At 37.3% G+C, this 23,310-nt stretch overlaps 1 long non-coding RNA gene across 1 annotated transcript in view; it reads left to right on the top strand.

Annotated features, from left to right (window-relative positions):
- Nucleotides 1-2,090: 2,090 nt before the first annotated feature.
- Nucleotides 2,091-23,310, top strand: part of LOC129785663 (uncharacterized) — a 316,952-nt gene continuing 295,732 nt past the window's right edge. Inside the window, exons 1-2 of the long non-coding RNA XR_008749831.1 lie at nucleotides 2,091-2,201; nucleotides 21,064-21,170. This is a non-coding gene — a long non-coding RNA (uncharacterized LOC129785663). The remainder of the gene's footprint in view (nucleotides 2,202-21,063; nucleotides 21,171-23,310) is intronic.

Here is a 23,310-nt window from a genome sequence, read left to right as displayed (position 1 = left end):
TAAATTCTTGTTTCAGTAACATTTATTTCAAGAGCTTACATTCTTGAGATGGAACATTCTGGCTTGTTCCGGTAAATGGTTTAGCAAAGGGCTTAATGGGTTTGAGAGAGCTGGGAGGAGCTGGCATTTGAAATAAACTGTGCTTTAGGCTGGAGCAATTTTGTTTCCTGAGCAAAGAGGCAAAGAGGGCAAAAAGCTAGTCTTGTTTCCATGCGTTCTGTATGCTTGAACGCTTGCAATAGGAGGCAGAAGGAGCTGAAACAATAGACAAAACTGTATTTTTGTGTTGGTTTAGCTGGAATAAAACCACGTTGGAAATCCAACTCAGTGGTAGAGCTGTGGTTTCTTCCAAGGATAACTGAGCACTACAGGGTTCTGTGAAGGGAACAAAATGTCTCATGAAATCAGAACACTTCAGTAAGGGGATGGTAGTGACAGTGAAGGATTCTGATTACAGTTCTTCTAGTCTTTGACAAAAATAGTGGGAATAATTTAAGGGCACCGTTTCAAAAAGGACAGAGAGTAAAAATTGCTCTGGAAATCCAGTGGGGAGGAACATAGGTATTTCTTCCAGTTTATGTAGGAAAAATCAGCCTTTCTTAACCTTGATGTACAGGGTTATAAGAATAATCATTGATGGTCGCATGATTAAAATATTTGTAGGTGTATTTTAATGCCTTTTTTTTTTTAAAGACACTGTTAGGTGTCTTTTACTGTTGCTTAGTGGGTTTCTCTTTTAAACAGTAGATTTGCTTATAGCTCTGGTAGTGCACAAAGGTATAGTACAGATGGTTGGTAAGCAGAATGTGCACCTCAGTTCTATGAGAACAAGAAAGGAAAAGTTTTTTGAGATTTAACCTGCTCCTCAAATTTATTAAAGAAAAACCTTAAAAATTAAAATAGAATTAAACAATTCAGGAATAAAATCTTTTCTTTTGTCCTGATGCCTAGTTCCTTACTTTGTGGTCTCTATAAAAGTTCATGTATTTTTCCTCCTGAAGTGCTACAGTGGGAGCTTTTGCTTAAGATAAAAAATTGGAACAGGCTGCCCAGGTAAGTGGTTGAGTCACCATCACTGGAGGTATTTAAAAAACGTGTAGATGTGGCACTCATACCACACCTGTAGTGGTGGGCTTGGCAGTGCTGGGTTAAAGGGTGGACTCGATGATCTTAAAGGTCTTCTCCAACCTCAAAATTTCTATGATTCTAGATTGGTATTGTGTAAAATACCACTGGATGCAGCTCTTAGCATGTGCAACATTTGCTGTATCATTTTCTGTTTCTGCAGTAATTCATAGAGCTTTCTTCCAAGGATTTGGTTGCTTCCATTACAGCTTGATCCCTAACTTGCCTATTTTAAACAGACAAGACTGACAGAGGGGGGTAGAGAGGGTAAATGACAAATCATAAACAGAGAGGCAAAATGGCTTTCCCAAGGTCACACAAAAGGGTTGTAGAAGAACTGGGAGCAGATGCAATCATCCTTGATTAAGTTCCCACTTGCCGGACAAGAGCACTTTGGTATGAAGATGTGACATGAGTGTGTTTATCTGTGACCATCTGATTATCCATAAAGAATTAACTTAAAGAATGTTGGTAAATTTGGTGATACGTTTACTTGTCTCTTGAAGCTGAATTCAGATTTTCCAGCAAAATTGTGTGGACTTCTCGTACTGGTTGAAATGGATGAACTATATGAAGTATTTGCCTGTGTCAAATCTACAATGTCTGGCTATTACACTACCTTAAATAACCTGTTCTTTCAGTGCTGTAAAGTTTGGCTCCAGGCCTCTTAATCCTGTTCTAGTGTATGAAGATAACTTGTTTGTTTGTTCTCCAAATGAAAGTTTTAACCCTTCATCCAGAAAACAGAAACAAAAAAATCATATCTCTATTTTCAGTGGTGCAGAAAACTTCCCCTCTTTTCTGATTAACGTTACTATCAAGCTTCCACTTTAATGCCTGTAAAACTTCCTCAACTGGAATATATGTTGAATATATTTTGAACTTCTATCACGTGCTTACTGCTTTGTCAGCAAAATTACTGCAATATCTCATGCCATCTGTCACAATCCCTTCTCTCAGTAGGAACTGTTTGTCAGTTATAATGTTATAAAGTCTAAACCGTTAGCATGAAAGAATATTATTGCTGGGCATTTTGTTGCTCAGCCAGAAGGTTATGTTAGGGAAAAAAGAACAAGGTAAGATATATTTTTTTTTTTAATTGGTGGTGTTGGTGGTGTTGTATGATTTTAGATTTGAACAAAAACCTTCCTAAACATACCAGATGGTATAATAATCTTTTATGTATTCTTGGCTTCTGGACTGCTGTTGTGGCTTGCCATAATAAAATTTGAGTGTTCTGAGGAATAGTTGCTGGCTGACTTGTTCTTGCTTCTCAGAACTCTTTGCCACATGGAAACACTTTTTGAAAATGATAGTCATGCAATGCGTGGGACTTAAATCACAATGCCAGGTGTACAGTGGGTGGCATGTCTGCTGCATAGTAATAGATGACAGAGTGTAGTGACAGCTAAGAAGGCTGGCGTCCTTACAAGTCACTGGACACTGCAGGTGCATTTCGGTGTGCTACAGTACTTTCTCGTAGGAGGTAAGCTACTGTCAACACGCTTTGACAAATAACTTAGGAATATAAATAAAAAGTCTTTACATTGCTGTAATGTAATTTCTACTGCCACAGGATAGTTTACCTAATACTCCTGGCCAATTTCCAGCTGAGATAAAATGTCATCAGACCCAAATCTTCCATGTACAACAAATAGGAAAAAGTGTTTCCTTCCATTTCAACATGAGCATGTACTGTATTACTGATGTAATGGCTGTTATAGTTGCGCTCTCATATTGATACGACTCCAGCTAAGTTTAGCTATGGCACTTATTATGATGCATTCTTAACATCCCTCTGTCCACCAAAGGCAGTATCAACTATGTATCAGTCAAACTAAACACCTATGTATCTGCAGAATTATTCATTAAAGATACTTTTTCTTAAAGTAGTGCTTGCAAAACATTTTTTTTAAGACATACTTTTGTGTAGTTTTAAAAGCTAATAGACTTCTTTCTATACTGAAATAGATATAGAATGAAATTACTTGGGAGTGAAAATCTTTCCCAACACTGGTCCAAATCTGCATCTAGAAATTAGATTGTAGTTAAGCCAGTGCATTTCTTATGGAAGTATTGACAAACATTCTGCTGCTTAATTTTGCTTGAATAACTCTTCTGTGATGTTTCAGTAATTCTTGAGTATTCATATCTGGGAACATTAAGAATCAAAACATGCTCCTTTTCCCATAGCATCAGTTTCATTCATGCCTTTCATGCTTATATTCAGGAATATCTATGCAGGGCTTAAATAGCTGTAGTCTAAGCTCTGTGAGTCACTGGAGGAGAAATGGAGACAAGCAAATGAATATTTTAAAAAACTTGTAGCAGTGTGAATTTGTACATTGTGTAAATCCCACAGGCGTTTATTGTTGTGCCTTCAAGAATTAGTGAGACACTCATCAATCTGTTCTGTAAGGACTAATCACAATGAAGCAAGGTTACTGTTTATTTCACTCATGTTATCCTATGAATCAGTTCTTTGCATCCATCTGCTTCTTATGTAAACTGTTTGTCTTTTACAATCTTAGTGTTTCTTATATAGTAAGTTATACAAATTCTATTCATTTGCATACGCTGGAAATTATTTCCTTGACCATGAATTTTCCATCAACACAGAATAAACCCCTTGTTCATAATTAAGACCGGTATTTTTGAAAGTCCTGTGGTTTAATAATTAATTTATGCATGTTCAGGCTTTGGTTTTTTTTTTTAATGTCTTGGAATGTAGTTGTGAAATATGTCATGCTCGGCTATGAGGGTTTGTCATGTCTTAATATAGTCATTCTAATGTTTCACATCTCCTTATGTGTTTGAATATGTTTAAAAACAAAATTGAGATTGAAAAGGAGTTAAGAAATTTTAAATTGCTCTGTGTACAACCTAATTTTTCAGTAGATACAACTGTGTTCATTCTTAAACAGAAGGACACCCAAGGATTGCTTCTTGCTGTAGTTTGAACTGCCATTCAATGAGACAGCACATCTGAAATACAAGTGAGAGAGTTAAAACTTAAGGCTTTTTTTTACACAGAAGAGTATTTTTAATTGCTCATTTGTACTATATTGTCAAACAGCACAACACATTAAACAATGACGGTGATACACGGTGATGCCACTGCTAATGCTTAATACGAGACTTCTCTTGCACTGGATACTTAAAGACTCTTTCTATGGACAGTTAAGCTGCATTAGCTCTACTTAAGAAAAGAGGATGAGTCAAAGAACTGTCTATTTTAATTGTAATCAATTTAGTAAAGCTCAGAGCAACATAAGGGGGCAGGGCTCCATCATAATCTGAGCTGTACACATACAAAGGAAAGACAAGCTAACACCAAAAAATCAGAGAGAAATGTCCTTTTCTGCAGAAGAATATAATGTAAACACGATTTAGAAAGAACAATCTTGGGTTAAAGCTCTGATATCTGACCAGGCTTAGCACACGACCAAGAGATTTATTGGAGGACTAACACTGCCCAGTGTCTTTTGCATGTTTTGGTCATGTGGCCCAGAAATAGTGGCAAACATTCCCACCTCTTCCCCTGGAGCTCTTGTAGTTTTGGTGCAATCACTGAGACCTGCGTACCTTTCTGTATTAGTACTGTAATGTGCCAAAGATGGTACGAGAGGAATTTCTTACCAACAAGAGTACATTACAGTGGTAGTGGTACAAATTCCTTCTCAGCCTCCTACTGCCTTGGACTCTTGTAAGATATTTTCCCTTTCCTTGACAGAGAAACACATGTGCATCACTTTTATCCTGATTTATGCCAAGAAGTGGATCTGTGCTCTTTCAAGATGTGGTGTGTGAAAGAAAGAGAAAGATTAGTTCCTCTTTCTGTGACGAAGTGCTGATTCCTGGATTCCATTGCACCCCCAGTTCCTGGCCGAGCATCAGCAGCTCTCAGAGTTAACAAACATTTTGGTAGCTGCCACTTCTAGCTGAGAGCTGTGAGAACGTTGGTTAAGCTAGAAAATCAGTGCCAGGAGCGTCCATGGTGAAATGACTCTGCACACACATTCTTTTCTGTTCTTTGTAAAGCCACTTCAATCCTGGCAAACTGGACATATTAATCTGGTTGAATTAGTGCAGGCTTGTTAAATCTCATCCTATTTTTCCAGCGTATTCTACATATTCAGTTACATTGAAACCATGAGAAAGAAGTGAAGTATGGTTGTATCATAGAAGTTGTTGAGTGTGGAAAAAATCTGGGATGTTAAATAGCTATGTTCATGGTCTGGTGAAGCTTTACATGGTTTGGAAGGCAGCGTTATTTGCTGAGAGAGTATTTTGCAGATGCCAAAGTAGCAAAGTGGTAAAATATCTAATGCTGATCTTAAACTGGTCAGTTCTAGACTAATGAAATTAAGGGATAACTTCTGCCCCTATATACAAGGGGTTTAAGTTGCTCATAGGCATAAGCAGTGAAAAACTGCAGCAGTTTATAAAATGTAAGATTAATTTTCAAAGGCAAGTGTGGATTTTTAAGGTACGTCTCCAAGGGAGTGACAATACTGTGGAAAGGTCTTCAGTTCTAGGCTTAGAATAGTTGGTAATTCTGGATTTCTTTCTTTTTTTTTAAGCTAAGGTAGGCTCTAGATTAAAGGAATACTGGAAAACTTGTCTAATGGAAACTTACCTCACACTAACAAGAGCATTCCTTGTTTTTCAAATGAAACTGGTTTTACTGAGGAAAGTGGTCTTGCTAGCTATGGCTGTAAGGGATAAGTTCTGTAGGGTTATTAATATGCCTTAAATAATTATGCTGACAAAAACTTTAAACTGTAGATCAGGCCTCAGTGGATCTACACTACCTCAGCGCAATAGAAGGACTTTTAAAGAAGGCAGAATAATTTTTAATCAATTATTTTTTTTAAAAACTTTAATCAAGTCATTATGAAAAAAGTTTGCACAGCTGTTGAGCCATGTTGGTTGCTTATTTTTTATATGTTGACATGTTTAGGCTCCCTGCCCAGCTGAGGAAAAGGATAAGGAATCCTGAAGCTTGCAGATGCAGACTGCCTGTTCTCTGGTTACAGGATTTTGCCTTTTGTTCAGTTTCAGGTTCAAATAAACTTGAAGAAGTAAAATAGCTGCTAAGATAAACTTCCTGAAATCAGTGGAATTATATCAGAAGTATTTCTGAATTCTTTTTAAATTTGGTTCGTTATTCTTATCAAAATCACGTTCAGGTTTCTTTTCCAGGAAACTGGTGGTCCTTAGTTTCTCAGGTAGCTAGTGACAGAAGTTTCAGACTTGGTGCAGCAAATTTTGATGCCAAGTCTTTAGTTCTATTTTTAAACATCTATACATTTTAGGCAACTTAAAAGATGATATCAGGTTCAGGTTTTGTGGCCAACACAAAGGTGATACCGAGTTTTAAAGTGATTACAGCTTTGTAGTGACTGATGTAGCTGTATTGCATGCTTTCAGCAAATTGTTACTGGAAATGTACTAAGGAGGAAGCAATAAGCAAGACAGGTAGATTTAATTCCAGAAATACTCCTAAGTAACTATATGGATAGACAACCTTGTTACCTGGCTTCTGGAAGGTGCACATAAACATGCCTCAAGTGAAGATCTCTATTGCTTAGGTTCCCCTACCTTTGTTTTGTATTTGACATTTTGGGTAGTAGAGGAATAATATCTTAAGGTCACTGAATGAAATATCTAAAGGTAACATCTGTGTCTGCCAAGTGTTTTATGGCCTTTTTGATACAGTGATTATTGATCCTCAGAGTCTTTCTGCTCTGGAAGAGATGTATGAAGTCTTGTAAAATATCCTGGGTTTTATACCTACCTTTATATGGTATCAATACTTCTTTCATCTTTACTTTAAAAACAAACAGAACAAGATTTTTACCTCAAGTTTTAGATGCCCTGCAAGTTAAAAACCTAACTCTGTCATACATGCCTGATCTCACAGCTTGGGCACTTAACAAAAGGCAAGTTAGTATCAATGCAACTGTGAAGTTTTGATGCAGAGCACTTGGACTTAAAATCTTGCCTGCATATTGTATGCCTTTTGAGTGCTCAGGTGCCAGAGAAAAAGAGATGAGGCTTCACAAAACACACCTAGAAATCAACACTCTTTCTGAACCAGCCAGCGTTGGAGTATATCGTGAAGTCACTGGTGGAAAGAGCCCTATTCAGTAGTTTGCACTTTGAACAAAGCATCTAAGACCTCAAAAGCTCTATGACTCTTCTGAGGTTTGTCTCATTTGTAAGGGAACAGTTGGGTTAAGGAATCCTATGTCTTCCTCTGCCTTACAGAACTTGGGCCTTGTTCCTAGTCATCAGCTGTATTTGGCCAGTATTCATTTATAAATGCTGAGACAATGTCCTGTAGAGCAAGAGCTATTGAACACTTAGTTATACAAGTTTTTAATAGTGCTTGTGTTCTGCATGTGTGGAATTTATCCACCGTGGTTCTGGTCCAGGGTGGGTAAGGGCACAGGAAAGTTGATTTCCACTCAATATTCTTGTGCATTAGTTGAGGAAATTCCCTTTTAAAAAGCCTTTCTGCTCAGGAAGTGTTTCCTTGGGGGAAGCACTGGTGCTTTCTTTCAGAAAGAAAACCCCATGCAGTTGACCATCTTTTGCAATAGTTTGTCCATTCTCGTAATAGTTTTCAACATATGCAGTGAAACGTGTATACTCGCAGCATATTTGCACCATGGTCTATTTAAGAGAGAAATACCCATTATTCCCATATTACAACAGCGGGTACTTTTTCTTGAACCTGAAGATGGAGATAAATATAGCACGTTCCTAACAAAATAACCTTGCCAGCTTAGAATCTGGAACTGTGTGTCTATCGTTCAAGAGAGCAAAAATCAATCAGTGAACTATACTTCTTCTGTGGAAACAGGAATATCTCAGATTTACTCTGCATTACTTACCTCAGGGACAACCCAAGCAGAGAAGGCTGCCAGGCATCTTGTTTGGCAAGACTCCCTGTTTTTAATGCATCACCATCACCGATAGGTCTTCGTTATGTGAAGTTTGTGGAATAATGTGTAATGTGTAAGGTGGAGTTAGTTGCACTCTACTGAGAAACTGCTTTCCCCTTTGGTAATGTGACATTAATTACTAAAGACACAGATGAATACTTTGTACGTGCAGAGGACTGTGAAAGCATGAATAAATAACATCTCTAGTGATCAACCGACAGAAAGGCAAATATGTTGGTGTTACATTGAACAGATGGATTCCCTGCCAGTCGTGATGACTTCTGCAGTAAAAGGGCCAAATGTGGTTTATACTGTTTTCTTATCCAGGAATGTCTTCCTGCTTCCCTCAAGTAGTGAATAAAGAGCAAAGAAATTCTGACAATGTGGTTTTTTTCTCCTTCATTCCTGGGCTTTGGGAGCTGAACAACATTTTAATACTTTTAGGCATTGTTGAAAGGTTAAAGGCTGTGAAATCTCATCCAAAAATAAAAAAAAAATTCCCCCCACTTCCCAAAGAAAAACAGAAAAGCTGTATAGATAGAGATCTCATAACTTGAAAACCTATTTGAAGGGAAATTATTTGCTTTACGTGAAATGTGCCAAGCCATAGTGTCCTTAGGAGTTCTATTTTCCTTCTGAAAACTTGAAGGGATTAGCAAAATCTTTCTGTGCCAGTTGTTTGTTTTGGAGTTTGTTTGCCTTGTGGTTTATTTCTGTTACATTTGATAAATAGCTGCAGTGAAAAAAATCAAAGAGGCTTTTCTGGAAAGGTCTAGCTGATGATGTGGAATTCTATACAGCTTTTTATTAGTTTTCACTTTCTCTTTTCAAGGGGCATGAACAGCTGACTGTATGTAATTGTATTTGTTTCATATCACTACAAAATTTTCCTACATTAGTTAGGGCTGTTGTCAGGTCTCTGACATATGAGTCTGGAGATTAACTGCGATCAGGAATTCATCATTAAAGATACCGTAACTCGGCTCTATTGCTGATTATCCTGGGTGCCTCTATGTCAGTCCGTCACAGCATCCAGAATGTTCTAGGGAACCACTCCACAGAGCCTTGAATAAGGAAACTTTGAGCTATGTTTGTTACGGAAAGAAGAGGAAACTGTACTGCAGAATGATGGATGCAAAACAGGTCTAGGAGAAATGTGGCCTCTTGTACTCCCACAGATAAATGGTTTAGACCTATTGCGGGAAAGGACTGTTTGCACGATTCAGTCACGGAAAATGGATGTAGAATGAGCTCTGTGGAGTAACAGGGTTTCCAAGATGATGTGAGGGTGTCAGAGCATTCTCTGGGCACATATCACCAACTATAGATTATTTGTAAGAAGATGGGCCAAGCAATAGGTTCAAGCATAACATACTCCCCGATCTGTAACCCACACAACTAAATGACACCCAGAAACCACCTGTATTTTAATTGTGTGAGGTCTTAACAAGGAATTATGGGAGATGAGAATTTAGACTTATCCAGGGCTTTCCCTGGCTTGTTCGTGCCGCTGAAAGGAATTGCATGGGAGTTTGTCCTGCAGTACCCCAGAGTTTGAGCCCTTGTTTAATTATGAGGTGAGTTTGGGAGGTGTAGGACTGAGTCACTACTTGCACAACACAGGTGCGCTCTAAAGCCATCAGAGTTTGAGCAGTTGTGATATCAGCCACTTACGGGTATAGCTACTGTTTCTTCCTTTCCCACTTCGCCCAGTACAGGACAGACATTCACGGAACTGGGATGCAATTTGGATATTTTTGTTAAAAAACAGTACTGACAATATTCACCCCCACCCATGATGGCATCTCTCTCTGAGTTCAAAAGCAAATATGAGCAAACATAAGCAACACTAACAAAATAGGAATTTGCTTCCCAGCTAATTTCCTTCAATGTTCGAGTGCATATGTTCCTGTGTGATATGTGTGTGTAGAAAGAAAGATATTTCCTGATTTTTAAACCTTTCAAAAATGAGGCTTTGCAAGTCCTGCCCAACATCTGCTCCAGATGCAAATCTAAACATTTAGGCCATTAACATGTAGGCAGAATTAGAAAACTGTTGCATAATGTATGTTCCCAAACCAAAGATACACGTTTCTCTTTGTAAGTAGAATTTCCTCCTGCCTTGCCTCACATCACAATTTGGCACTCTGCCCCACTGCTACTTACCCGCTGATAATGTTGAATATCTTTTTTGAGCAGGATAATATATACTATTACTTAAAATAAAAGCTTGAATATTCATGAGACTGCTTTTTACAGATATTGAGTCTGCTTTCATTTTCTGTGTCACTAGTTCTCTGTAATACAAATTAGTTTAACACTTCCTATAGGCCAGATTCTAGACTTACATATGCCAAAACCCTTCTGAACCAAGATTATGAGTCTGTTTCTACAAAATCTCTTACTTAGGTGAGTAGTCATTTGCAGGTGATGGACTTATATGAGCTCCTATTTTAATATCTGAAGGAAAGAGGAGCATCTTAAAAGTTTTTGTAATGTTGACTGTGTTACTATCTAAAATCTTTCCTAAAGCTGAAAACTTCTATTCATGACAATTATATGTGATTTTGTTTTCTGGCATTATCAAATATGATTTTCAAAATACGGTGCAAAAACTTGTGTGAATGCATTAGGAAAAACCCTGCAAGAGGGAAATGCTTTGGGTTTTGTTTTACTTTTGAAATGTGTTTGGCTTTTAAAGTAGAATGACACTTTCCTGTAGCTGGTTGCTTTCAGGTTTCACGGTAAATAACAATTTTGAAGGGATAAGAGAATCATGAAGGGCATCTGACACTACAGAAAGAATTTTATTGCCTTTAAATCTCCTTTTCAAGTACATACAATTTTTTAAAAAGTGAAGAAAATAGGCATTCGAGGGAAAACCATGTAGAGGTATTTATCCTTCTGTTTTAGAAAAGAAGTTTGAGTCTTCTCTCCACCTGTACTGGACAAACAAACAGACAGAAATATCCATTGTATTGGAGGACAATCCCCAGTTTTCAGTGGTGGAAAATGCAGCTGGCAGAAACTCCACTGTAAACTTCTTAACCTTCATCATCTCTCTGTGAACATGTCAGCCAACGTATCACAGCACTAATTCAGGCTTGTTTTAGATCAGGTGCTCATTTGTTTCAGATGCTCCTGGGCTTTTCCCATAGAAGCAGGGGAAAAAAAATGGTAGTAAAAGATTAGGCAACTTTATTTGGATCCTTGTCTGTTTGATTATCAGTGGCCTCTACCCAAATTTAACTAGGCCATGCGTTTTGGAGTGGTACAGGAAGACATTCTGAAGGTCTGTTAGAAGAGGTTGTGTTACAGAAAGCTACTACACTGAAAAAAAGACATTATGGAGCCAAATAATCAATTAATATCCAAAGACAACAAAGCGCATTGGGCTAAATTCACTGCTAGTTTAATTCCATCAGGTGCCAGAAATTTATTGGTAGCAAATTTGTCCTACTGTCACAAAATACTTTTGAAGATGCCTTGTCATGAATTATACTTTGTGGTTTGTGAAGTACCTTTTTTAAACAAACATACACTTAGAATGATTGGATTTTATCAGAGATCAAGATGTTAGTATGAATATGCAATTTGTGTGGAACTAGCATGACTACTTTGAAAAACATAAAATTATTTTCTGTGTAGTTCCATACTACATATATAAACCTGTACTCCATTTAAACATTTTTCTGATTTGCTGATAGCATCCTAGTTTGTGTGATTTTCCAACCAATATTCTTAATTTGACAGTGAAACACTGCATATTGTTTGAAACTAAAATCCTACCCTTACTCCACAATTGCAGGTATAATAGGTCAGATATTTGTGGCTTCTTTAAAGCCTTTCAAATCCAGAATACAACTAATTCTACAGTAAACTCCAAGACCTTCATAAAAGGGAAGAATTAAAGACAGATAATATTTGATTTCTGTTTAAATTTTCAGAGATTTCAGAGGTGGATATTACAGTTGGTAGAAACTCAGGGGGAAAAAAAAGTAGTTTTCTGAGTCCTCTTAATGGATTTTGTTGGGAACTTCCCAATGAAAATTTTCACCAGGATATTTTGAGTCCTAAAAAATCTCGCTGACACTTGAGTGGCAAAACTGTCACCTAACATACAGACAGCACATGAATCAAATTAGAACAATGCCTACAAATCCTACCTGATCTGATTAAAGAAGCACAGAGGCATAACAGTATCACAAAGTACAAGATGAGACATCCTGGGAGACAGGGATCCTGTTATGTACCATTGTATTTTATAACCTTGATGCCTGTTGAGAGTCTGGCCTTTAATAATGTCATGTTTCCCTATGGACTGATACATCATAAAAGCTTAGATTGGCTTAACCTTCTCTGAGTTTGAAAAATGAAATGAAGTTTAATTCTGAATAACTTTGACTAATTTTGCCTTGGACCTAGTGTTTGTTGGAAATCCTCCCTGTTATAAAAATGATTAAAATTAGGGTAAGAATACAGAAACCAAGACATTGTTATGACTATTATGTAGTAAAGGGTAGCACTAAAGTGTTACCCCTTCGGAAATCTACAATCTGACTCACTGTTTCAAGTTTGAGCTAGAGGAACAATTATTTTTTTTTTGTTTTAATATAACACTCTCCTATACAGTAGATAATTTGTATTTGTCTTATGTATTTTTGTGTCCAGGCTACTCTATTATTACCTTTTACTAACACTACTTATCTTACTTCTGAACATAACCATGAGCCTGTTAAAGGTACTACAACCATTTCCTTCAGTTAAATTTAGTGAAGGACATAATTGTCTCCAGTAAGATTTAAACTTGCTCTTTAAAGCTTAAATGTTCTACTAAACTGCTGTCTACCTGATAGCAATCAGAAATGGATATTAATTCCATCGATCCACTACCTGTGGTACTATGAGCTTTTGCTCATTTCAGAGGCAAGACTATTTCTGAAGCAATTTAATAAAAGATGTTGATAAAGAACAAAACCACAAAGCTGGGATTTCATCAGTTAATTCAGTAAAGCAAGCCAACACTACATTCCTTCCATTTTAACTGACCTAAAACATTTCCTTCTGTACTGATGTAAGAAATACACATGCCACCCAGTCCAGAATCTTTGGAGATTTCCTTTGGCTGTAGCAATGCTGTTCCTCTTCACTGAAGCTCTGAAAAGACAGAATTTATTTGTGCTAGCAAAGCATTTGCCAAATCCATGCACTGTCTAGCTGAAACTTTCCCACTTGGTTAAATACTGTTTATATTTCCACAATTATAGATCTGCATTTTTTATGATTTTTTTTTTTTTTAGTGCTGTATACCATTCATTTGCTTTCTTCAGTAAAAACAAATTCAGACTCTTATTCCTGTCTTTGACGGGAGCTATCTCATTAATCATGACAGGCAGCTAGAAGTACTACCCACATATATGGGGCATATGAAAAACTTTGTTAGAATTTGTCAGTAATTTTTTACAGAGCATTGTCAGGAAATTCTGTTTTTTTAAATTGGAAACATTTTGCATTAACGTACCAATCTCAAAAAACACTGCTGAATACAAGCTATCTGGAAATTAAAAGAAGATCAAATCACTTTGGTAAAATGGAATGAAAATATCATTTTGACAATGATTTTCCCCTGCCTGCTGTGTTCTTGTAGTATGGACCCTTCTTTCCATCCTTGGTTAACACCTTTTTTCTCATTTAAGGAAAAATACAAGTTGATGCATATTTTCAGTGGCTAAGAAAAAGTTTTTTTCCCCCTGCCACTTCAAAGCTCTGCTTGTGTACCCATAGCCTGCGTCTACCAGGATTCTTCCAGGCTACCCTTGTGCTGCCGGCTCCCTCCTTGCTGCCCCGCCACCTACATGTATATTGCAGGAGTCTCTTCCAGCCAACTATATGTGTTGCTCTTAGGGAAAAGTGTGTTCTTTCTTCCTCCTTCCTGACAATTTCTTATCACTCCCAGGACAGCATGGCACACCATCAATCTGCATGACCTCTGATATAACGTAAGTTGCATTGACTGTGAGCAAACAACATAAAAGGATGCTGTCTTCCACATCTAAAGTAAAGTATCAAAGCCAAGTAGCCAAAAGAACCATAATGCACCGTTTTAAAAAGCATTGATGTCTGAAAGTCAGTCTCTTGATTTCCAAGTGCTTAAGTTCAGTTGCCTGTGGCTGGCATTGTCTCTGTGCTAACAGATATACATTAGCTCTGAACAGCTGCTTTTACTGGTTGTTTTCTGCACTTTGGGCATTTTGAACACTCCAGCAGCAGTACAGAGCATAATGATGATGCAGCAAAAGTTCTGTATGTATTCCAAATAAATCAGAAAACAAACATCTTCAGAAAACATGTTTGGATTTGAAATGAAATGTTCCCAAAATACTACCACACTCTTCAAGCTCCCTAATTGCTGCCAGAGCTCAAACTGTCACAATACTGCTTTGTTCTGGCACATTACCATTACATTTACCCATTGTAAGTATGAAATATAAAAACAAGTTGTCAAACAGAAGCAAATCTCAAGAATATGCTGGCAGCGTATCTATTAAAATTAACAACTCCCATCTCAAGACTTGATACCAGAAAAAAAATAAATCATGTCTTTATTGACATGAAAAGCACTAACAACACCAAAGACTGAATGGATGAGTGGGGGCAAAAATGCCTCTTGACAATCAACATACAGCATATATTATTAAGGAATTAGCATTTCTATAAAATAGCTGATCCATAGGAAGTTTGGATGTAGAATGGAATGGATCCACTACAATTGTTTCTAGTGGAGAGTAGAGGCTCACAAGAGGATTAGAAAGGTTATAGAAGGCAAACTTCTGAGTCTAGCTCCCTGGAAAAGCTAAAAGTCATAACCAGCACATAGAAGGATAAATTTCTAGTAAAGCTGAAGGCAGGAAAAGAAGAAAAAAAATATTAATCCTCCTGTTTTAACTTTGAAATATTTTGAAAACATGAATTATCTGTTCTCCTCGCTATTCTGCTAAATGTGGTAAATGATGTTTCCTGTCTTATGAATGGGAACTTGGTACAAACAGCTCATGTGTCTTGTTGAACTATATGGGACCAGCAAAGAGGTGGGAATACAAGAGTTCATAACTACCAGGTTTATGAAGGGGACCTCCTGCCCTTCCCTTTTGCATCAGGAAGCTTTATGAAATCTTCTGCCTCAGCAACTGTGTTCCATACAACCATTCAAGCTCACTGATTAAGAACTGCTTTTACATCTGTGACTAATATTGGCTACTGTTCCTTGACATAAGAAATACATATTACAATACATATTACAACTATATTGAGAGAAAGAGGAAAAAATGAAACAGGATTACAGAACTATTCTATTACTAAAATGTTGGTGCAAGTGCTGGTATGGAAAACTCATATTGGTATCATGCCTCTACCTAGAAGGGATATATAACTTCAGTACATAGATCACTGTGAGGAAGTTAAAAGGTAATTCTGCTCATGAACATCTCCTCAAAACATCCTCATGGAGAGAATGGAATTGCAGGTGTGGTCATACGCTAGAAATTTCCCCTGGTTTTGTATACTGATCAAAGCTAACCTGAAATTATTAAGGGTGGTCATATACACACAACTACATATGTCAGAAAGGGATGCAGAACATTCACGCGCTGAAGACCTCCTGCATTTATGAATTCACTAGAAAGTGCTTTTAGAGGTGAAAGGTCTAGCTGTGGAGCAGGAACAGGGTGGTAACAACAGTTTAGCTCCTGCAAGATGTTGCTGAGGTCCAGGCCCATCCACACAACTGTTGCTGAAGACAGCAGAAGACCTGACCTGGCTTGTATTTCCAATGCAGATATGCTGAGCTAGACTGCAAACGTGAAAATTTCTTTAAAGGAGAAGACAACTGCGCTTGGTTTCTGATGCTTTATTTGGGATATCGTGTTCTGTCGTCTTTGTAGTCATGAAAAGCAGTCTATGGGCAGGTCCCACAAGGCTTGCTTTGCCATGGGACAGGCTACCTGTTCCATTACTGATGCTGAGCTGATGAGAGAGAATTTATGTTTGGCCCTGATAGCTATTAAGGAACTATGTGTGCAGTAAACGCGTTTACATGACTTCTTTGGTTAAAAGCCTTCAGTGAGTGTCAGTGAAATTAGTAGGATGCTACATGCATTGTTTACATAAGATACCACTTTCCACAGTGTTTAATTTTGCATGTATGAATTAGCCTTATAGGTGTAAAAGTAATTATTCTTCTGTGACTATGCAGATGGCTGAGGCAGCGACTGCTGACAGAGGGAGCCTGCGCAAAGGCCGCGCTGTACTGACCTAACCTGTGTGATAAATCACTGTTGGTAGTGGAAGCCCCAGGAGAAAAAGGAAAAAACCCACATTTTCTGTCTGCTCAGGGGTTTGCTTACAGATCACCCAAGGGCACTCCAGTAGGACTGATGCTTCACTTGATGTTTATAATTACAAGTTTTTATCTACATGCACAATTCCCTAAAATACTAGAGGGTTTTGCCATGTTTTTCAAAAAATGTAAATAACTTAGTCACAGAATCATGTGACAGAAATAAAATACCTGGCATAAAGCTGGCCTAATTGGGAAGTCTTCACTGGGGACTGTTGGAATGGCAGCATTTACTTTTGGATTTTAATAAGATAATTATCAGTGGTATGTGTGTGATAACTGGGTTGCTAGTCACTGAAGTGATTTGGGAAAGTATGGATTGTTGATCTATCGTCTATAGAAAGTAACTTGTAATTGGCTTTGAGTCTTTCTTTTAATAATGTAACCTGAATTCAAACGGAGCCCTCTCCCTAGATTTTCTGTAACCATTAAGCACCTCTTATGAAATGCGTATGAAACATTGAAAGAAATTTAGGGTCAGTTTAATGCATAACCTCTTTAGCTTTTCCTTGGATGTGGTACTATTTTCTAGTAGCTTCTGTACACTGGTTTGTTATGTTTCCAGAAAATAAAAAGATATTTGTAGAAGCGGCTTCAATGGAATATAGTGCTGGTGACCTAGCCTAGAGGCTGGGTGAAGATGCACGAACCTCTCTGAATAGAAAATTCCCTTCCCTCCGTCATCCTTTCTCTCGTCAATAGTTTCAGTTTTTTCATATAACATTTCAAGCTAGAGGGTTGTTCTGAAGCCTACTGCCATTAGTCAAAGTATATTAAACACAGCAGCCAGGGATCTATGCCTCTAGTTTATACACATCTTAATGCAAAGCCTCTGCAAAACACTTTACAAATAAGGTTGGTAGGCTTAGAAAAATGCAACAATCCCTGAACAATCTGACCATTTCTTTTCCACTTTTTCAGACAGTTTTATATCTCAGAGAATTTCCAGTTGTGACTGTTTTGTTTGTAATATTTACTTTTGTAAATGCCAAAGGACTTGATTACAAGTTTAATAGCGCTTGATATACCTGAGAAAGTTGTTACAAAAGTACTTTTTGGGCCTTTTTTTCTGTGCTGGTCTGATTCTCAATATCATTCTGTAGTCTGATCAAAGTATTACAGCCTGGACTTGGTTACAAACTACAGCCTGAGACAGTGGTCTGTAGTTATTCCCTTTGCAGTCATTAGCTCCCCTACACTGGGTTTCTGGGTGGGAGCCAACAATATCAGTTCGCTACTTCATACTTCCTTTTCCTAGGACAGACCTACATGAAGCAGAGTTTAGATGGATATTTAGATAACATGGATTGGCTATTATTGTATGTGTAACTCACCAGCGAGATCTTATTTCCTGATCTAAAAAAGCAAATTGTGCGGTTGGCCCTGATGCAGCGTTGCTCTCTTAGATGTTGAGTTACTGTGGTGACAGGTGGCTGGCCAAAAACTGTTAAGCAGGTCCAAGTATAAACTTCTGTGTCTTTTTTTAATGGTTCAATATCACATAAACTTTTGATGTGTGGCTGGTATGGTTAAAAATCATTCTGATAAATACTGCTAATGGAATTGTTCAATGAAATCAACTATGATATTGCTAACTTTTACCACCTGCCATAAACCTGCTATCCAGGTCAAGTATATACCCAAAGATGAACAGTGTATTTGTTAGCTATTTTTTCACTTACTTGTTTGGTAAGTGATATCTTTCCACTCCTAAATTATGTTTCTATTTTTATGAGCAGCATTACCACGGAAAACTGTGGTTCTGACATGCAACAAATATTTCTGATAAGGCATCTATAACTATTGATTCATTTACTGAATAATTATTTGGTAAATACTAGGACTTCTATTTCAAGCTGATGTTTCTAGCTCCTTAGCCACTAGAAGGCACTCTGGTATAAAACGTCCTCTAACAGCTTACAAAACCTGCATCTGAGCAAGGACAAAACATAAACATACATGACTGGCTCTAAGCAATTTCCTTCTAAAGATAGCTATGTTCGCTCTTACGTGAGACGATAACCTTCAAATCATTGCTTCTCCAGCTTACACCAGAACTTATGCTCAAATGTAAACATACTGCAAGCATGTGTATACATAGCAATCAGTGCATTGGTTATTGCTGTTTTATCAGGTAGCACCTAGAAACCAGAATAAGGTTAAGTTGTCTCAGTCTGTGGTTTGTACACATGTATACTAAATACACTACTGACATGTGCTAGCAGGTGGAATTTTTCACCTGCCAAACTCTGCTTTAAGTACTGAATCTCTCTGTTGGCTTCTGGGAGAGTGATGTTACTCCACCACTGTGTATTTGTGTGAACATACACTCATGCAGTGTTAAGATTCACTGTTAAAATAAACACAGAAGTCTAGAAATGTGAATATGTTGCTATGGTAACACTAAATTGTTTTGTATGCTGAATGGTTGCACTTGGAAATTGCTTCTGTGAGGTTATGAGATGTTTCCAGTTTAGTGAGTAGTTTGGAAAACAATAGGTTTCAAGTTAAAACACTATTAAAGGTAACTGATATAACTTGTTCTTTTTTGTTTTCTTCGCATGTAGTTGACTAATTTCTGTTTCTTACATTGCGGTGTTGTAAATTGGGTTAAAACCCTCCAGACCTCTGGAATTCAGTATTGGATCACTTTGAGCCTCAACATTTTTGAAAGGTGTTTTGTGAAATTATTCATTGTGCATTTGGTACTTGCCAATATTTAGTGAAAAGATATGCAGGACAATATATTCTGATCAGAAAAGACAGTTGTATTGGTAGAAATCACCTGGCTAGGGAAGTTCAGTATCTGTCAGCATTAAAATTGATAGTAAGTATAACTAAATGTTCAATGTCAAAATCCGAAACTTCAGAAATGTTTTTCTTCTCATTTAACTATTATATGATTTTGAATAAAAGTGTACTTGTTCTCCCTTCTTGTTTTAGTTAAAAGTTTGCATTTGGCAAAGAAAATACATCATTAGGAAAACGTAAAAAATTTGCTAGGTTATAGCAAAAAATCAGGAGATTTTGAACTTGAGCCATTTGTGACTCGTTAATCCCAGCTTTTGTCTTTTTCCTCATACTTGATGGTTTATGAAGATTATTCCCCCCACCCCCCTTTTTTTTTTTCCTTCTTTTTTCCCCCTTCCTGAGTCTCACTAAAAAAAGATATATCTCATATACTAGAAGTCTGAAAGAAATGGCTCAAACTCTGTCTGGAAGGACTGAGGGAAAAATCTCTTCCAAGAGATTTACTACTGATTCTTACATTACTTACTATTTCTAATAAGTAATCCTGGTTACTTATTAGTTAGTTATTACTGAATCCTGGTTAGTTGTTGGGGCTGGAACATCAGTCCCTCTGAGGTTCTCCACCACTAGCACCATGTCAAGAGACAAACCCAACTGCTTTCAATTTCAATAACATAATTTTGCATATTAGGACTCCTTAACAAATGTTAATCCTATGCTAATTTTTTTTACTTAATGCAGTTTAGTTTCAGAAATATCTCTGTTCTGGAGGAATATGTCATATTTCATTGGGTTTAGATGTAAATTTTTCCCAGTCGTAGGAAAACAGATTTGCAAAGATATGCCATAAGGCACTTTTTCTATAATTCAATCTAGAAAGTCAGATCTCTCTGTTTGGACATCTATTAATTATACATAATACTAGTTTATGTAATTTGGTTCCAAATACATCATCTACAACCAATGCTGATGCTGTCACTTCCATTTAATTCCTAGGGAACATTTACTGAGATGGGATAAAGTTGAATTCAGTGCAGGACTGTTTAGAATGTACTGACATCTAAAATTAAAACCTCACAGGATATGCTTATTTTCAAAAATATGAAGTGCAAAGTGTAGTTGACATAAAATCCAAGGCATAAAATAGTATAGTATATGACAAGATAGAAAAAAGCCAACCAAAGCAATGAAACACTTGGGAAACTCCTCGCTTTTATTTATTTATTTAATTTATTTATTTATTTATTTATCCATATTCAAGGCTGGATCCTGCATGATGCTGAACACTTCTTATAGTCTCTCACTTGGGCATTTGATTGTTCTCAAGCATGAGAACATCCACAAGTTAACTTTGCCAAGTCAGCTTGCTGGAATGGAGGACCTTGTCTTTGCAGGTTTGAACTTTGTTATCTTAAGAACAAGTGAATTTCCCCAGAAGAGGTAAAGAAAACACCCCCAGTCAACCAAACCCAAACCCAAACTTTCCTCCCTTTTCCCAAGGAAAGGCTCTATGTAAGTGGGTAATTAAAAACAACCTTCAGAAAGCAAGGGTAACCTAACTTTGTAAAACAGAACTGTGTATATGTGAACGACAAGGAAGGTTCCTCATTGCTTTACACCTGGACACAAGTAAGAAGCTAATGAGGCAATTGGTCCCCACCCAGGCATTGCAGAGAAGAAGGTTCAATCCACCTGCTGACTAGTCAGTGTTTGAAGGCTGGTTTATGGGAGGTATCTTTCTGTGTAACACAAATGCTTATGCTTGTTTATGTCAAGTAGAAAGTTTCTGAGAATCCCTGCCCCTTTATTTTTTATTCTTCCCCCTCCCCCCCTCTACAGATGAAAATTTTAGTTCAGAATAGTATGCTTGAAACTGCAGAAGGGATGGATTTGATTTCCTTCATGGAGCCAATCCTGAAGTATAAAGCAAATCTCCCAGAAAAAAGGTGAGTTGAGCAGCAGCAGTACCAATAATGTATGTTTTGTTGAGACAGTTTGGCTATAAGATTATTTGTCTACTGAATTAGAGGCCAATCGAAAGTTTAAACTGCATGTTGTGAAAACAGAAGCAGAAGGGTTCCTATTGCGTCTTAGTTCTGTGCATCCCAATTTATAATTGATGCTAGTGTCGTGTGTAGAACCATCTCCAGTTAAGCAGTCATTTGCATAAGCAGCTTATAAAAGTCCTGTGGTGTGTCTGTGGGAAAGACTGTATTTGCTTTAGTTTTCTGGAGAACAACAAAAACAAAAAAAACCAACTCTCCTGGAAGTGTAATCAATCAGGAGAATAAAAAAGTCAAGAAAGGCATTGTAGTGTGTCTTAGAGAAGTAAGGAAACGTGGGCATCTTTTCAGTTTTTAGCAATGAAGTTACACAAATATCCTTGGTCAGAGATGGTCCTTGCACGAGTTCATGATAGAATAAAAATGGGTTATATCTATATTGCTTATTTTACTGCTCTGTGAGTTTCTGGAGAGAGGGAAAAAGAACTTTATCTTGCTTTGTTAGAGTTGTGTTTGTATCCTTGTGATTCCCTCAAGAAATCCTTCCACTTCTCTGTAATCACTATTCCCCAAAAAGATGTCTCGTAATGCTCACTGAAGAGCTAGCTCTCCTCCAGAAGAATTAAAGTAGCTATAACTATAACTGCTGTTCCTGAGCTCTTCTTAAGGGCCAGCGGTTGTTCTGTTGGGTAGCTGCGCACCCTTTCATCAAGCGCATATTTGTCAGAATGAAGTGAGCTGGTCCCAATGAGGATAATAGTTCTGCTATTTAGTGCAGAGAGGTCAGAATTTCATTGTAAATCTTCATGATAACATGGTCATTTGTGACTAAATCATTATCTAGATGAATGCTACCCTAACACACAGTGCTTTTTTTATCACAAAAGCCTATTTGTTCCCAGGAATTTGCATGTCAGCTGAGACCATCATCAGCTGAAGATTGTTCATATTTTTTTACAAAATGATCAGGATTCTAGCAGTATTCCAGGAGTGTTCATCCAAGCATAAGTGAATGTGTTTTGCTTGCCCTGAACTTTGTTGTTGTTTTTTTCCCCCCCTGAAGTTTTTATGTAAACTGTGTATATGCTTATTTATATAAACTTTTATATGAAGCAAAACTAACAATTGCTTAAAATTGTCAGAGCTTCCTTAACATCCTACTCGTTTTGGATAAACTACTAAATAGTATATCATGAAACCTGTTAAATATGGCTTAATTTGGACAGGATAAAATCACTAATCATTGTGGATTTGCCAAAGATGACAAGAATGCAAATCCTTCCCCTGAAACGCTGTAATTCTGGACCCAGGTTTATCAGCTCACGAAGCCATAAAAACCCTAGGGGTTGTGACTTTCAAGGTCATGATCACCCTGTGTTAGATTCCACTCAACTCAGGTTTTAAGTTCATTCAAACCTGTCTGTTTAGCAACGATTAGGCATTGTATTTGGGGAAATGTAGGAAAAAAATGCTGTGCAGCAGCCCAGAAGGTAAAGCAAGAGCACATGTTTGCATAATAGGACCCAGACAATCTCATAACTTCTGAGTTCTAAACTGCAGAGATTTTTTCCAGCTGAATGTGCCCATGTGTGTACATGTGCTCACGCCTTTGTTGGAAGTTCTGCATGTATTGACAGTATGAATGTGCTTAATTTAAGAAAAAAAATATCTGAGATAGTCATTGCATGGCTCAGTGCTCTTTCTGATGGGATAGATAGATGGATGGATGAATAGTAGAACTAGTAGTTCTTCCTCTATGGAAAACAAACTTTTAAGTGCAACAAGCTGCTGCATTTACCTTAACTCCTGCTGTAATATTTTTGCGCTGGTTTATGTCACAGAAAAGAAGTAGTAAAATACAGGCTATAGAAGATTGGGCCTCTCCCTCACTATGAAAGACAGAAATGCTGGCCTTATTAGGTTAAATTATTTTTAAACCTGAAAAAATAATTTATTCTTATTTTGAATATGTGTGGTTTTGTTTATATTTAATGGCTACTAGTAACTAAGGCCTTTCAAGTAGTGTGTACTTACTTTTAAGTAGTACATATGAAGTAATGCATAGATATAATCGCAAAACTGT

The sequence above is a fragment of the Falco peregrinus genome, chromosome 14, assembly GCF_023634155.1.
Source record: "Falco peregrinus isolate bFalPer1 chromosome 14, bFalPer1.pri, whole genome shotgun sequence".
Lineage (NCBI taxonomy): Eukaryota > Metazoa > Chordata > Aves > Falconiformes > Falconidae > Falco > Falco peregrinus.
This window is presented reverse-complemented; position numbering and strand designations above follow the sequence as displayed.